Source organism: Camelus bactrianus, chromosome 2 (assembly GCF_048773025.1).
Source record: "Camelus bactrianus isolate YW-2024 breed Bactrian camel chromosome 2, ASM4877302v1, whole genome shotgun sequence".
NCBI classification, from domain to species: Eukaryota; Metazoa; Chordata; class Mammalia; order Artiodactyla; family Camelidae; genus Camelus; species Camelus bactrianus.
In genome coordinates, this window is record NC_133540.1 from 34,582,053 (window position 1) to 34,599,125 (window position 17,073).

Sequence of the window (17,073 nt, forward strand, 5' to 3'; positions counted from 1 at the left end):
TTCTGTTGTTATGAGTTTGACTTTTTTTTTTTTTTAAGATTCCACGTATCATATAAGTGATACCATACAGTATTTGTCTTTCTCTTTTTGGCTTATTTCACTTAGCATAATGCCCTCCAGGTTTATTCATGTTGTCCCAAATAGCAGGATTTCCTTTTTTAAGGCTAACATTCCATTGTATATATGTACCATATCTTTTTTACCCATTCGTATTGACTGACACTTCGGTTGTTTCCATATCTTGGCTATTGTGAATAATGCTACAGTGAACGTGTGAGTGCAGGTATCTCTTCAAGATAATGATTTCATTTCCTTTGGATATAAACCCAGAAGTGGAATTGCTAGATCATATAGTAATTATATTTTAATTTCTTGAGGAATCTCAATATTATCTTCCATACTGACTGTACCAGTTTACATTCCCACCAACAGTGCATGGGGGCTCCCTTTTCTCCACATGCTTGCCAACACTTGTTATCTGTTCTCTTTTTTGGTAATAGCCATCTCAACAGGGGTAAAGTGATCTCTCATTGTGGTTTTGATTTGCATTTCTCTAATTAGTGGTGTGGAACACCTTTTCATGTACCTGTTTGCTATTTGTATGTTTTTGAAAAACTGTTCATATCCTTTGCCCATTTTTAAATTGAATTATTTGTTTTTCTGCTCTTTATCGAATTGTATAAGTTCCTTGTGTATTTTGGATATTAACTCCTTATTGGATATGTGTTTTGCCAATATTTTCTTCCATTCCATAGTTTGCCTCCTTTAAATTTTACTGATGGTCATTTTTTAAGCTTCTTAGATTTCTTAATTTGGGGTAGTCTTGCTTGCTTATTTTTGCTTATTTATTTATTTATTTTTGCCTTTGCTTTTGGTGTCAAATCTAAAAAAATTATTGCCTAAACCACTGTCAAGGAGCTTACCCTCTTATGCTTTCTTCTAAAATTCTTATGGTCAAGGCCTTACTTTCAAGTCTTTAATCCATTTTGAGTTGATTTGTGTGTATGGTGTAAGAGAGGGGTCCAGTTTCATTCATTTGTATGTGACTGTCTGGTTTTCCTACCATTGATTATGAAAGAGACTACCCTTTCCCCATTACTTATTCTTGGTTCCTTTGTCATAATTTAATTGACCAAATACACATGCATTTTTTTTCCTCTGCTCTCTATTCTGTTCCATTAGGTCCCTTTTTGTTCTATAATTTTTATGATTGTGCAGAGTTTTCAATAATTTATTTTAGATGCAGTCTTAGAAAGTCTCACTGTGGGAAATTCTTATCTATCATTGATGACAAGTCTTATAAAATTCTATGGGTAAATAGTATGTAGTACTAATAAAAACAAAGTTTCAGCCTTCTGGGTTAAGCAGTTGGCATACATATTCACTCTAAAGTAGTGGCCCTCAATCTTGAGGGCACATAGGAATGAATATAGGGAGTTTGAAAAAAGGATAAATGTATTTGAAAAATATATTGCTGCTAGACCCATTTCAAATAATTAAATCAGAATTGCTAGGCATGGGAACTAGGCCCAGATAGTTTTTAAAAGCTGGTTTTTTAAAAAATTTGCAAAGAAGGCTGTTAATTAGGTAATAAAAGCTAACAGACCAAAAGTAATGGAAAAGGCAGAAGTGAAAGGGATTCAGTTTGAACAGTTTTGAAAAAGTGTAAACAACAATTTTCAAACAAATATATGACTAATAACTCAGTTGAATTCTGGAAATACATAATTTGAGAAAAATTTTTATATATATTTTTAAAATTTATTTTTTATTGAAGTATAGTCAGTTTACAATGTATCAATTTCTGAGGTACAGCATAATGTTTTAGTCATCCACATACATACATATACTCATTTTCATATTCTTTTTCATTATAGATTACTACAAGATATTGAATATAGTTCCCTGTGCTATATAGTAGAAACTTATTTTGAAAAAAAATTTTAAAAAGAAAATTACTGCTAAAATGCAAATTAAAATCCTTTTCTAGTTCAAGTTTGTGATATACTTTTCCGTAGACGTTTAAAACTAGTCCATCAAATTGACCATGCCATCATTGTGCCAGGGAGAGTGCTAGAAGTCCATTAGACAGGGATGAAAAAGAAGAGAGACTTTTTGCATCAAATAGCCCACAGTCCAGTGGGCATGTAAGGACGGTGCAGTGTGGTTCATGTTTGGAGAAATGTTTATGCTGGGAACATAGAGAAGGAAGTAATGAATGATTTAGGGGAAATGGTATCAGGGAAGGCTTCACTAAGGAAATAAAGTAGGAATTAATTCTGACTGAGTAGGAATGCATTTAAAAATTCATTTAAAAAATTTAAATTATGGAGATAACGTTTTCATTCTACTAGAAACAATGAATAAGGCAACATCAAGAAAAGGTCACTCTAAGATATGATTGAATTGTACAGCTAAGGAAACGTAGTGATAAGATGCTTATGACCTATTAACTGTTTTTATGTTTAAAAATTCTGCCACAAACAGAATGAGAAAATAAATAGCTATGTACTAACATAATAGGATATAAAATTTAGGAGAGGTAATACTTCAGAAAAAGGAAAAACTAGTATGGCATGGAATGTTCTGAAAGTCTTTAGAAGAAATGAGGTTTGATATTCAGCCTCAAAGGTGAAGAGTTGAGTAGATGGGGAGAGAGGAAGTTGATCACAGTAGTACAGTGGGTGCCCAGGAAGGAAAGAATGACAAAAAGAGGAATAACTAATAGAATCTGATGCCTCGGAGCCCCAACAGGATAAAGAAAGGAGATCAAGCACTAGGAGGTTACTGGTGATATTCATAGAAGAGGTTTGGGTTGGGGGTGGATTCATTTACATGCTATTGTGACTATTTCAGGCCAGGCATTGAGGCTGGGACATGGGATCTGCTTTTGCAGATGTGTAGGTGTTTCTTCCCTAGCAACAGATGGTGTTATAGTCTCTATGATAATAGGGGCCTCCAAGTCCACACACTTTGGGTGGCTCTGGTTTCATACCCTGTTATTCCTGGTCTAAAGTTATACCCTTGTTAAATTCTTCCTTTTGATTTGAAAAAGGAGCAGTCTTGTACCCCTACCAAAGTTGAAGTTAACCTCTTTCTTTTATATTTTGATGGGATTCTTTGTATCTTGATCTATCCTATACTACTTTAATGTATTTAAATTTTCTTATAAGACATCTTACTGACATTCCATTGGAGCTTTATTACCTCTCTTTTTTTTTTTTGACTAAGATAACTAACAGACACCAAGCCAAACCAACCCATCAAACAACAACAACAACAACAAAAAACAAACAAAAAACTGACTACAAGCATATATTGTTGAATAAGGATGTCTTTTGAAGATCTCATTTCTCTCTCCAATCTCCTTTTCAGAATGCTTGCACAAGAAGACAAACTAGCTATGAAGAAGGTAAAATTTTCTGTATATCATTACAGAGAAGCATTATATTGCTTCTACATGTCACTAAGATTACAAACAGATTCTGCTGAAAACGGCATCTATTCCAAACATGACATAGCTTTTAAATGAAAAAACTTCGAATGAAAACACATTTTGTATAACTGAAACCTGTACCTTTATCTGACATTCTTATTTTCCTCCCTCTCTACCCTCAGAAAAACACCCTCTGCTCTACATAGGCTCATTTTCTTTTGTTCCTCAGACATACTAAATTTATTCAAGCTCCATTCCCACTTCCATATGTTCCATCATCTCAGGATGCTCTCCTTCCCCAGGAAGCCATAGAGTTCCTCTTCAGCTTTTCTAAGCTCCACCATCCTTTCAGGCTCAGTTCGAATCCTCGCATGAGGTTTTTGGGATTATTCTGTCCCTCAGTGACTTCTCTTCCTCTGAAATCTTAAGGCATGGATAATTTGCTTCAACCAAGTTAGCACTAGTATAAGAATGCTTATTTCCATTTCCCCAACAAGAGTCAAATTTCTTCAGGCAAAGCACCTATTAGAAAGGTGTATCATTAGGACTGATTAGTAGCAGGACTCAGTGCAGTACTGAGGACATGAAGGGATATTAAAGGAGCTCCATTAGAGTCAGAGTTCCTCAAGGGCTGTGGCTTTTAGCCTCTGCCTCCAGCACTCTGTCTCTAGCACCTAGTCCTGGGCTTCACACTCATAAGCGTTAGTTGGTTCTCAGTAAATACTTTCTAATCTACAGATTGTTCTGATTAGCATCTAACTAAACATGTAAAGCGGCATTGAAACAGCTTGCTTTTTGTATTGTGGATGGATGGCACTATAAGACAGTTGCCTCAATAAGTAGCGATAACCAGAAGTTAATGTTTCTGTGAGTTGTTGCACAAACACGAAATCAGTGTGCTTTTGTCCGCTGATGTCTTACTCTAACATTCCTAGCCTAAAGGAATGCACCTGGCTTGCTATGGCAACAAAATATTTTGTTTTTCTACCTATACCCAATAATTTCATTCTGGCCACAGTCCGGTATATTTGATTTATTCAAACCTGAAATACTGTCTTCAGTAAAGCTAAACTCAGACCTTTTCCTGTTTCATCCCATAGTAGAAAGTAGGCCTGACACCATTTCCCTGTCAGGCAAGTCTTCTAAAGTGTAACACAAAAGTCCTTTTCACAGACGTTGAGTATACAAGCTACATACAGACAGGCAATCATAGGTTTACAGTGTATGTCTGACTAACAAATATAATTAAAGTGTGACTCATAGGATCATTCATGAATAAATCTCAAACACCTACTGAAAAAAGTCACCATCTGGGAATGAACATATACTGAGTGAAAAATAGGAGTAGGTGTCTGGGAGAAGTTACCTACCTCTTTATAACAAATTACCACAAACTTTGCAGGTAAAACAGCACCCATTTACTACCTCAGAATTTCCTGGGTCAGGAGTCCGGGTACGGCTCAGCTGGGCTCTCTCCTTCGGTTCCCAGGACACTATAATCTAGGTGTTGGCCCCGCTGAATTCCTTCCTGGAGCTTGGGATCTTCTTCCATGTTTACACGACTGTCAGCAGAATTAAGTTCTTAGCAGTTGTAGGACTGAGGTCCTCATGTTCCTTCCAGCTGTTAGCCAAGGGCCTCTCTCAGCTCCCGGAGGCCCATAGTTGCTGGTCACGTTGCCCTCTCACTGGCCCTCTCACAACACGGTGGATTACTCTCCAACGCCAGCAGAGGACAGGTTCTCTCTTTAAGAAGGGCCCGTTCCCTCTTTTAAAGGCTTTTACTTGATTAACTTCAACTCACCTGGATAACATCCCTTTTTTCACTTTTGTCATCTAATGTTACCTAATCACAGGATGAAATCCCACTATATCCACAGACCCTGGCCACACGCAAGAGAAGGGGACTATACAGGGCTGCATCTCTACAGCAGGGGATGGAATTTTGGGGGCCAGCTCACAGGTCTGCCTACTAGTCTTTAAATCCTATTTCCCCCTTCTTAGTTGTTCTAGGGAAAATGGCAGCAGCCCAGAGGTAGGGAGTCAAGGTCAAGTCCTGGCTCTGCCCCTGACCCATTGATAACTTTGGACAAGTCATTTACCCTTTTATAAAGGAGGGACTAGATTTCTTCCTCATTTCTATTCAGGTGCTGATATCCCAAAATCCCATGATTCTGTCTCTAAGTTTCTTTGTATGCAGGAGGGACTCAATATCAGACACATGGCTGCAATTCCATCAAAGTTAGTTTAGCAGGGTCAAAAATTTAACCCACGTTATAACTTGGCAAGCAGAAAAATATAGTTACTATATGTAGTCTACAACTTTACATATAACCTCTGTCAACTAATTGGAAGGGAGAAAAACCAGCTTAATATCCAATATATAGTTTATCTGGTTCAGTAATTTAAAACTGGCTATTTAAGCAGTGGATAATACCTCTTGGATAATATGGAGCCTTTCATACAACTTCCTCCTCTTCCCTGCCTTCTTCCTAAGACTGTCAGCTGTGATGGAGATAGGGAGGAGGAGGAAGAGGAGGATGGGTGGGACTAAAACATCCTTCTCAAGGTGCGGAGGTATTGGCATCTTCAGGTGTCACCCTGGGCCTCCTCTGCTCTCCAGGTGATAAGCCAGACTAGCTGGGTGCAGCATGTCCTGCTGGCATTCAGGGCTGAAGTCTGCAGCTGGTGTAATTTATATTTCTTGTATGGCTTGGTCCGGACTCGGTAACACTCCCTGATTTAATTGCTTTCACTTGGGCTCCTGCAGGTGCCCTTTCCTGACACTCCTCTCAACTTATCTAATATTGCATCTTCTCTAGGTTGAAGCTTGGAAAGGGAAAACAGGGAGGCTCATGCCTGGCTACCCTACTTTTCTTGTTCCCATGATCCTTTGAGCCAGAAGAGTAACCTGTTTTTCTTTTGTGACCCTAAAGTTCCTTCCACTAAGTCAGCACTGATTGTCTTAAACTTCAGGGCTATCTTTACATTCTTGGAGGATGCTATGAGCAAAGTCTCTCATGTTTGGCTTTTCATATACTAAAAGAAGAGATAAAGGACTTTTGAAAATCCTTTCCCAAACCAATAGTATTTTTTTAATATGTAAGAAAAGTGTTGTTTATTTGTAATTTTATCAAAAGAATGAATAGCTAAATACGAATGTTCTCATGGAATGGGAGAGAATTAGTAATGGATAATTAATGAGTGAACAAACCCACAAATTGAAAAGGTAGCAGACATGACATATTTAAAAATTGAAGGCTTTTAGTGATCTTTCCAAGTTCTGAACATACCTCAGACTTATTATTATAAGTAATAGGAGCAGGCAATAATATTTAAACAGACAAGAGCGTGAAATACATGCACGAGAGTAATTCCTCTGAAACTCCCCCACACTCCACGTCATCAAGCCTGACTGAGCAGCTCGTCTGCAAAGAACACAGTACAAAAGAGAGCTGAGATCACAGCTTGGAGGTAGTATAGTAACATATCTATACCTCTCTACACCTTCAAGAATTTCCTGTCTTTCTCTTCATCTTCACCTGTGTTCCTTTTTAAGGGCTCCACACATAATGCCTAAGAAGCTCAGGTTCACACGTGTGCTTTATGGTTTCCTTGCTAAGTATCAGAGCAGTTGAAGCCAGGTCGTCTGTTTTCTCATTTTAGGAGAGGTCTTGGACATTTTTACAAGTCATGGGATTCATGGGGTCTGGATCATATTACACATATGTAGACAAGGCTTTATATGACAAGCATACAATAAATGTGTTGAATTAATACATTATTATCTTTTCATGAAATTTCCAAGCCAATAGTCTTGCTTTTACATCTAAAGTATGATATGATTGAATCACAATTATTGAATATTAACTCACTCTTTCTCTTTCCATTCTTTTCACTACAAAGTCTAATCTGCCACAGGCAATCAGACTGCCAGAGTAAATGTTGTGTGCTCTGGAAGATATGTTAAAAATACCATTATTGCATCCCTTTCAGTTACCCATTAAAGTAATATTGTTATTGTCTTGTTCACTTGTGAATTCCTTGTACCTGAGAAAATAGTTGGCACATTGTAAAGTGAACGAATAGATGGATGTATGTACGAATGAATGGGGCAGAGCAGTCTTCACAGGCAACTTGTCTTGCAGCATCACATAATCTGAACGCCTTTTTCTGTCTTTCCCTCTCCAAGCTTCTATTTGCTCAGATCCATGAGAAGTCTGTATTATTTCTACAGTTTTCTTTCTGCTTTCATTTGCTGTCTGTTTTCCTCTGGGAGCTGTATATCTTTTTTGGTTAAGCTGCAAATCAAGTTATCCTCAAAGTATATCTCAGCTATTATTAAATTAACTTTTTTGAGGGGTCAAACTATGTCTTATTTCCCTTCTAGAAAGTTTAAATTTAGTTTAATATGTGATTCTCTAAGGACTACTTGCTCATTGGTGGGAGGATAGAGAGACATTTGTTTATTAAAGCCTATCATTTATATTTTGTGGTGTTAACCGAGGTAGAATGAGGAAAAGAAGTAATAAGAATATCAGTTGTGATAATAATCACTAATATATATTAAATATCTATTTGGGCCTGGTTACTGCGTTAAGCTCACTTTACACAACCATATTTATGTTTCATGAGAACCCAGTGATAGATGTTAGTGTTGACCCCATTTATGGGTGAGAAAATTGAGCCTTGGATTGAATTACAGTAACCTGCTCAAGACTCAAAGCTAAGGGTGGTGATGCTGAGATGATCCGGTGTCTGTGAGATTCCAGAGTCTGTGCTCTTTTCCCTTCTGATACACTGCCCTGGAACCATAACTGGCATATTTTTCTAAAAATATCTTGAAAACAATTCAACAATAATTTAAAGAAAAATGAAATAAAATGCTAAACACAGAGAACTTCAAAACAGTATGGTTTTACGTAATTTAAACAGAGTGTGTAAGTGTGTAAGAGCGTAAGAGTAGGTGGGTTACCATTTTGACAAAAATCCCTAACATTGAGAAAAAACTGTTTAGATGGCGAGGCTTTCAGTTACAAGAACTAGTCACCCCCAAAGAGAAAAGTGTCTCCCAAATTCCAAAAGCTATCCTTTAATAATCAAGATCCAAATCTTGGGAGGCTATGGCAGAATTTTACTATAAGCTTGTTAACTGAAAAAAATGCACAATCTAAAAGTTGAGACTTATATTTTATTCAGTGGACATACTGAGGACTTAAGCTGGGGGACAGCCTCTCAGGTAGCCCTGACAGACTGTTCCAAAGAAGTAAGGGAGAAGCTAGGATGTATAGGAATTTTTGGAAAAAACAAACAAACAAACCTAACCCCAGAACATCAAAGGACTGCTGTTAATTAAAGAAAAAACAGACATCTCAAGTTAATGAATTTAGGCACTTTTCTACATATGGGAAGATGCAAGAGTCTGGGGTTTTTGAAATCTTTCCTTTGATATGCACCTTAACTATCTAGGGCCAGTGTCCCATTTTTTTCTCTGTCCTGAATCCCCTTAGGATCACAGTTGGAGGCAACTGCAGTGGCTGATGGCTTCATGGCCGCAACATCCTTTGTTTACTGATACAGCAGGTGACATTCTTCTCCACAAGCTCTAGAGTAGGAAAGATATATGATATGTCACACAGAGAGAAGGTAAACGCTCTCTTTGGGCTGGTCAGAGAAGCCTGGAACAAGAGGGAGAGGAGTGCAAAAACAGTAAGTTACAAGCGAGACGCCTTCTTACTTTCCCGTCTCTTTCCCCTAGACTGTAAGCCTTTTGGGGGCAACAGAAGCCCCAAGATGGGGTTGAGAAATTCAGAGCAGGTCTTCAGTCATATTTCCCTTTTCATGACTTAGAGATGGCAAGAGCCTCTTAGAGTCAAGTCCCTGAATATATCCTGGTGCTGGAGTAACATGGCATGTGGGTGGTTGATAGCAATGCTGAGGTGACCCAGTGAATGGGCTTGATACGGGGAAGGTTGACCCTTCCTACTTAAAGGGGATCTGGAACTCTACTCTAGGTGGCGTAGACTAGCCTGAAGTCTAGATTAGTTTAAAGTTTCAGATCCCTTTAGATAGACGGGGTCAACATGGAGAAAAACATGTTATCAGAACTGAGAGAAAGTATTGTTTATGATTATATTCCAAGCATCTAGTACAGTTTGCTGGCACATAGAAGCATTAATAAATATTTATTGAATAAATTGAATGAGCGAACAAGGGGGAAATAGGCAGGAAATTGAGTTTTTATTTATTTAAAAGGAATTTTTGAAGGAAATTGTCATATTGATACTTGACATAAAGTCACTTTAAGTGGAGAATTAATCTTCTTTTAATTTCAGCAAAGCAACCCTACAACCAAGTGATCTGAAAAAAAAGTCACAAAAACCTTGTATCCTTGGAACATCTTCATGGTTCCAGAATCTGTAGGTTGTCAGTCATTTTGGTAAAACTATGACAGCTTACTTGATCTAATCCTTTTACAAGCTGTTTCATTCCTTAGTGTCTAAAAGAACTGTTCCTGTCTAGTGCCCAGCACAGCATGCAGTACTTAGAAAACACTTAAAACAAATTTGTTGGATGGATTGCTAAAGAATTCATCCAGTCTCAGGATCTGAAAATTTAGAGGGAGGAAAAATTCCCTCCTCTCTTAAATCATATTTGTTCTAATTATCCACATAGCATCTGGTATAAGGTGGTTACTCAAAAATAATTTGTTGAAGAAACTGAACGAACAAAGAGGAAAGAAGAGAAAATTTTAGCTCACCTTGCATACTTCTACCAAAGAGATCTTTCCAGAGAACCTATATCAATCTTTAAATCTGTTCTGTATTACTGTCAATATTAGTTTTTAATGCACTTTTGCCATGAAACCCCATATTCAATCTTATGATCATATAAATATTATGAAAAATATATTAAGATATTAGCTTTTTTCAGTTCTGTCTTTCATGTTTTTTAAGGAGGATGGCCTCTTAGGAAGAACTGTGGTTTTGCTGAATGAGGTGGTTTGTGGGGGTATTAAGATGTAGAGCAAGTGGAGATTAGGTTCTGAACTGAAGGGGTAGAGAGACCCAGACAGCAGGGTATATGGACATTGTCCATGTGACATCCTAGCTCTTAGGCTGAAAGTCTTCCTCCTTGGGTGTAGGTTGAAGCTTTGATAATTTTTATTGTCATAATCCTTGCATTCTGCCTGCATCCACTTGATAGTGCCGAGGTCTATTGAGTCTCTGGTATACCCTCCATCTGACCTTGGCCAAGGATGTCCACCCTGCAGTAAAGGCTGTGGCTCGGCTTTTCCCCCAGGATGAGTGATTCCACAGTTGGCCTGCGGACCCTCATCCTAGGATCTCTCACACGGAGCAGAGGGTGATCCTGTCTCTGGCTGACCATGCCTCTCCTGTGTCTCACCCACACTGGGTGTGGTCATTTGTTGGTCAGGGGTCACTCTGCACAATGATCTCCTCCCAGAGCCCTAAACAGGCAGTGCTCCTCCCAGGCTATCACCTCCTTCTCTTCCCATGGAGCCTTGAAGCTAGGAATTTGGGCACACGCCTAATTGCTTATCACCCCTACTTCTATTCACATTTCACCCCTCAAACCGTCATATTGGAAAGTATGGGCTTTCCCTTCTCTTCCTGACTAATTAAAATATTCTATGTCAGCCCCTCACTTCCCCAAAGAGCTTTGTCTCTCCATTTCTTTAAAACTGTGATTGTGAGTGGGTGTAGGAAGATAGACAACCTGCTTACCGATAGGCATCATAGGAAGCTATTTTTAAAATACTGTGATTGCTTCACTCTGAGAATGATTGATTTAGATTAGAGCCAGATAGACTGAGGTTTCTGTGAACTACTTGTGGAATAGAAGTCTGGAAATTAATCCAGCCTTGAATGATACTTGGTTTCTTTACTGATCAGAGTTATTCCTGGAAATGGAGGTATATCTGTTTTATTCTGAGTTCTGGGGACACTTCATTTAATTCTGGCATAGTAAGTTTATACTTTTATATAATAGTGCTTAACTTTCCTGCTGTGATTATCTCTGCTTAAGTCTCTCTCTCCTTTTGATTTGTATGAATTCAGGGCAAGGACCTTGTTTTTCTTAGATCTCTCACTGCATCCCCAGCAGTCAGCATAACACTTGGCACATAGTAAGTGCTCGAAAGTTGTTTGTTGAATAAAAGACATCATTTAAACCTATGGTTAAAAATTGTTTGACTTTAAAAGTGGCAATATTATAAAAGGCCACAAGATGGGCTCATTACACTGTGGAAGTTTGTAAAACATACCTGAATCATGAAATTAACAATTTTCTGCAAAAAAATTAGGAAGATTTCATATATGTTTCTGAACCTTAAAGAGGAATTAAAATGCTTTTAGTGACAAATCCTGGCAACATTTAGTTATTTATTTATTTATCTAAAGAATTGTATTAAAGGAAAGTTATAGCATCATTTAATTATCATTCCTTATTGTGGCTTTGAAAAAAAAAGTTTTATCTTTATCACTCTTCCCATATATTTCTCACTATAGAACTGAAAAGTGTCTTCCTATTTACAGAAGAGTCTATTATATTTCTTCCTCTTAGAATTCAAAATGGTGTTTGTCACTTTTTTCCATTCAAAAGACTAAGCTTATTAATTGAGTAGCCTTTTTTTCTAAACCAGTAATGCTTCTTGAAGATTGTATGACAGGACAGTCTCCATTGTTATCTCATATGATACTAATGAATTAGATAAGGAAACTGGGACTCTGAGAGTCTGACCACTGGAGTCTCCCAGCTAATAAGCCCAGCTAATAATAACTAGAGCTAAGGCAGATACAAATCAAACAAAAACAAAATCAAAGAGAATATGAGCTGTTGATAAAGCATGGTGGTGTGAGAGAGTGACTGGGTCACTGCTTTAAACTGGATGGCCTCCTTGAGGAGGTGACACTGATGCTGAGCCAGGGATGATAAGAAGGAGCCAGGGTTTCGAAATTCTGGGGAAGAATTTTCCAAGCAAAAAGAACAGCCAGTACAGAGGTTGATGGGAGTTGGGGAGGTGATGGCTCCTAGTTTGGAAAGAAGATGGAAGCTGTGTGGCACTAAAAGAGTCATCCAGTATCACTCTTATGTCTTGGTATTAGACATCTACTGTCTTGGCTTCCCGTGGAGGTAAGCAAACACTGGTGTGCATCTTTGCAACAACCATAGGATTGTTGCTTATTTTAAGTGACTGGCACTCACTACCAGGGAGAAGGAAGAACTCTTCCAGAATTGGCTATTCCCTAACTAAGGAGGGTCAGGGTTATATTCTATTAGGATGACTCCAAGCCAAACAGGACCTCCCAGCACCTGCTGAAGCCATGATGGGATTGGAATGTTTTTCATGTAGTTAACAGGTATATGTGAAGTATCTACTGCCAGGCATAGAGTATAATGCAGTGAACAAAACAGAGTCCCTTCCCTCAAGGAGCTTGTATTTTAGGATATCACGGCTTATGTAACTTACATATGATTTACTTCAATTTTCTTTGGTCCAGCCTCTGTTTGACTAAACTTAGAACTCTTTCATTTATTGGGTGTTTGAACAAAAAAGGAAGGGGTACCAATTGTCAGGATTCCCATTCTCCTTCCCTTGTCCTAGTTGGGCTCCTTGAACAGTGGGAATTTTCCTGAGGATAGATGTAGTGCAATCATTCCTGCCTACAAAGATCCAGAGCATCACTGCTGACATCAGAAACCCGACAGATATACTGGCTTCTTTGTACCGTACTGGTCTCTAATGCAGGTGCAGAGTTACACAGTGCTCCCTCAGTCCCTACCTAGCTTCCGTCCATCAGGTCAGGGTTATTCCTTCATGGTTCGTGTCCTCTTAAATCTGTAATAGGAGAAGCAGGAACTTATCACTCAATGACAAAAATCTAAAATCCAGTAGGAGTCTAATTATTATACATTCAACTGCTTTTTCTGAAATCTTTCCATAGTTTAGGCTACCTGGAAGAAAAAGTCATGAAAGAAAAAACGAACTACATTCATACACTGACCTTTTGACACAAGGGACAGTATCACTTGTGATCATGGTGTTATTTCTGCCCTCACATCTCACTAATTCACAGGAAAATCCTCTAAATAGGACTTGAAACCACCACCTGCTCCTCTCTCCCCGCTGCCCCAAGCACAGCTCTTTTACAATTTTCCTTTGTCATTGAAAGCAAATGAAATAACAGACTGTGTGTATGGCCTATTCCTAAGCTTCATAGCACCTTTTATTAGGTTTCATGCCACCTTATATTAGGGTTTCTATTACTGCAGTGGCAAATTACTACAAACTTAGTGGTGTAAAACAAAACAGTTATTATCTGATAGTTTTGTAGCTCAGAAGTCTGATAACAGGTCTCACTGGGCTAAAGTCCAGGTGTTGGCAGGGCTAGGTTCCTTTACAGAGGCCCTAAAAGAGCACGTTTCTTGGTCTTTTTCAGCTTCTAGAGGTCACTTGCTCTGCCTTGCTCCTGGTTCCCTTCCTCCATCTTCAAAGCCAATGACTTCACATATCTCTGACTTTTCTTCCATCATCATGTCTCTCTAACCACAGCTGGGAAAGGTTCTCTGCTTTTAAGTGCTCATGTGATTAGATAGGACCCACCTGGATAATCCAGGCAATCTCCGCTTCTCAGAGTCCATACCCATAACCACATTGTCAAAGTCCATTTTACTATGTATGGTAACGTATTCTGAGGTTCCGTGGGTGAAGATGTAGACATCTTTGGGACCATGTTTAGGCCTACCACATCCTTTTCTACAAACACGGGATGCACTGAGAAATGTATACATATAACTCCTGTTAAATCCCCATGTATAAATCCTTCTATATTCAGTTAAAACTCTCCTCTCTTGTCCTCTCCTTTCCTTACCACTTCCTGTCCTCCCATCCCCTACCCTCCAGTTTTCTTCTTTGGGGGATAGAGATGGAAAGAAAGTGAGATGAATATTGTGCTTTTGTCTACTTAGTTTCTTCTTGTAACAAGCCTTTGGTAGGAGAAGTGAGAGTTCTTTTTATCCACTCTAATCCTGATTTTCTGGTAGGGTTAGCAATCATAGTACTCCTCTACCTCCTTGCCTCAGAACCCCACATCCAAGTAGATTATCTTATCCATCTGGACATTGTGATGGGTTCAGTAGTGGGCATTTAACCAAAACTGGGCCAATCAGAATACTTCCCTGAGACTTTTTTTTTTGTAAGAGGCTCCATTGGGGAAAATTATTCTTTCTATCTTTGTTGCAGGAAAACTGAAAGCATATGATTCAGAGCTGCTGGTTCTGTCTTTCACCACTTGGAGAAACCAGGAGACTGATGAGAGCAGGAAGAGACAATTCTGGTGAGTTGTACCTTGATTTTATTCCTTGAGGTCTTCAAACCTTAGGTTCCTTTTTGATTTTATGAGTTACCTATGTTTGTTTCCAATAAATCTCCCTTTTGCTCAATCTAGTTTGTGTTGAGATTTGTTTCTTACAACTCAGAGTCCTGATTAAAATAGGTTATGTTCACTCTCTGAATGCGTTTGTCCTCTGACTTCACTGTTTATCTTGTTGATCCATTGGGTTTAAAAGGTCAAGGATGTCTCCATGGGAGAGGGGTGGGGAATCAAGAAATAATCAAAAGAGATTCTGAAATGAGTCCACATGATATTGCTTATGTTAATTCTTGGGTCACACTTTCTAAAAAAATTGACTCCCTGTTTTACAGTCCTTCTTGGATTATGCAACTCAGTTAATTAAAGAGGATTATGTACAGGTGCCAGTAATCCTATTAATACAATGGCAGTAATATGAAACGCTTGAAATTGGAATACTTTCTGTTTTCTATTATCCAGTCCAGTGAAATCAAAATCCTTAAAGTGAAGTCACCCTTCTCATTTTTCCTTATTTTGCTTCTGGAACTTACATATTCCCAACAAAACCTTCAAAGGCTTTTTATTTCTAAACCCAGATCTCTCATGCACTCCATTTTTCCAAAGTTCAGAAAGTTGTATAAGAACATTTCCACTGCAGCTCTGTACCTGGAATTTTCTGACCCAATCCAATAAGTGCCAATTTTGCTTTATAAGTTAGATCGTCTCAACAGCATAGTTCTGAGACTTGGAAATGGTTGCCTCTTTGTGTATATTTCTGATGTACGTGGAGAGGTCCAGCATGCATTTTCCAATGCATTGCAAATTACGGTTCCAGGAGGGAATTGGTGGGGAGACAAATGCCCAGCCAGCATATGAGGCTTATTTCACATTAAATCATATGATTGTCAACTGGAGGTGCTGAACTACATTACTGACGAAGATACCTCTTCTGCATCCTGTTTAGGTATGGAAATAATTCCTCATCTCTAGCCTACAGTGACCATCATCACAAAACAAATTTAGCTTGCTGCTTAGAAAGTAGTTGTTCATCGTGTACTTGTTGAGCATAAGTTAGGTACTGGTATGTAAAGGTGGACGAGACAGACCTGACTCCAGCTCTCACTGAGCTTATCGTGGGAGACATAGGCACCCAATAAGCGACAAATAATGTTATAATTAAAAATTATCCTGAATGCTATAAGAGAAAAACTTCTAAAAGAAGGTGATATTTAATTCAAGATCTGAATGTGTTGGATGGGAAGGAACTAGTCAAAGGAAAACTATTAGGAAGAGGGTCTTAGGCAGTAAGAGGAGTGTCCAATGAGGAAGAAATAACAACTACATAGGTCCTGAGGCAGCACGTAAATTGTAGTTCTTCAGGGCCCTCATGCACACTGTGTGCTGGAGCCGGGTGAGTGATGTAGAGTGTAGTAAGAGTGTATGTGTGTTTGGAGGAGAGTGAAGGAAGGCAGATAAGTTGTACAAGGCTCAGTTTGCCTTAAACCAGGTTATGAATTTTAAATTTTATTTTAGGTACAATGAGAAGCTGTTGAAGTATTTTGGAACTGGGAGAGTCATGATCTAACGTACATTTTAATGGGATCACATAGAATCTCTTTGGAGAATGTCTTGGAGGGTTATCCCTAGTCAAAGCAGGGAGATTAGTTAGGGAACTATTACAATAGACTACACGGGAGGTCACAGTCATGACTCTTAGACTAGAGTCATGGCAATAGAGGTTAAGAGAATCATGTGGATTTGAGGTATATATTGGCAAAAAGGACCAACAGATTTTAGTGATGGGTTGATTAGGTGAGTGATGTCAAGAAATCTGCTTTGAGCGGCTGGATAGGTAGTGGTGGCATTTGGGGATTTGGAAAATGACTTCTAGTGGAAGAGATTTTGAAGATAAGTAAGAGTTCAGTTTGAGAAATGTTAAGCTTGAAATGTTTATAATACATCCAAGTAGAGATATCAAATGAGAAACTGAAAAAACTAGTTAAATTAGTCTGGAATTCAGAGGAGAAATCTAAGCTACAGTTTTAAATGTGAGATCAAAACACATACATTTTTCCCCCATGCTTTTAAAAAAATAACTTCAGACATATAAAAAAGTTAGAAAATAGTACAAAAAATCCTGTATACATCCAGATTTCCCATATGTTAAAATCTTATGTAACCACGTTACAATATGAAAACCAGGAAATTACCATTCATATAGCACTATCTAATGACAAACTTTATCCAAAGTTTACCAGTTGTCCA

General features: G+C 38.3%; 1 long non-coding RNA gene across 16 annotated transcripts in view; it reads left to right on the top strand.

The window, feature by feature from the left end:
• The window catches only part of LOC105068683 (uncharacterized), a 194,464-nt gene that overhangs the window by 43,909 nt on the left and 133,482 nt on the right, over positions 1-17,073 (top strand). For 9 of the 16 annotated variants that reach the window (XR_012511678.1, XR_012511674.1, XR_012511687.1 and 6 more), the window contains 2 exons: positions 3,376-3,412; positions 14,700-14,793. This is a non-coding gene — a long non-coding RNA (uncharacterized LOC105068683). The remainder of the gene's footprint in view (positions 1-3,375; positions 3,413-14,699; positions 14,794-17,073) is intronic. The other 7 variants (XR_012511688.1, XR_012511685.1, XR_012511689.1 and 4 more) reach the window with 1 other exon arrangement.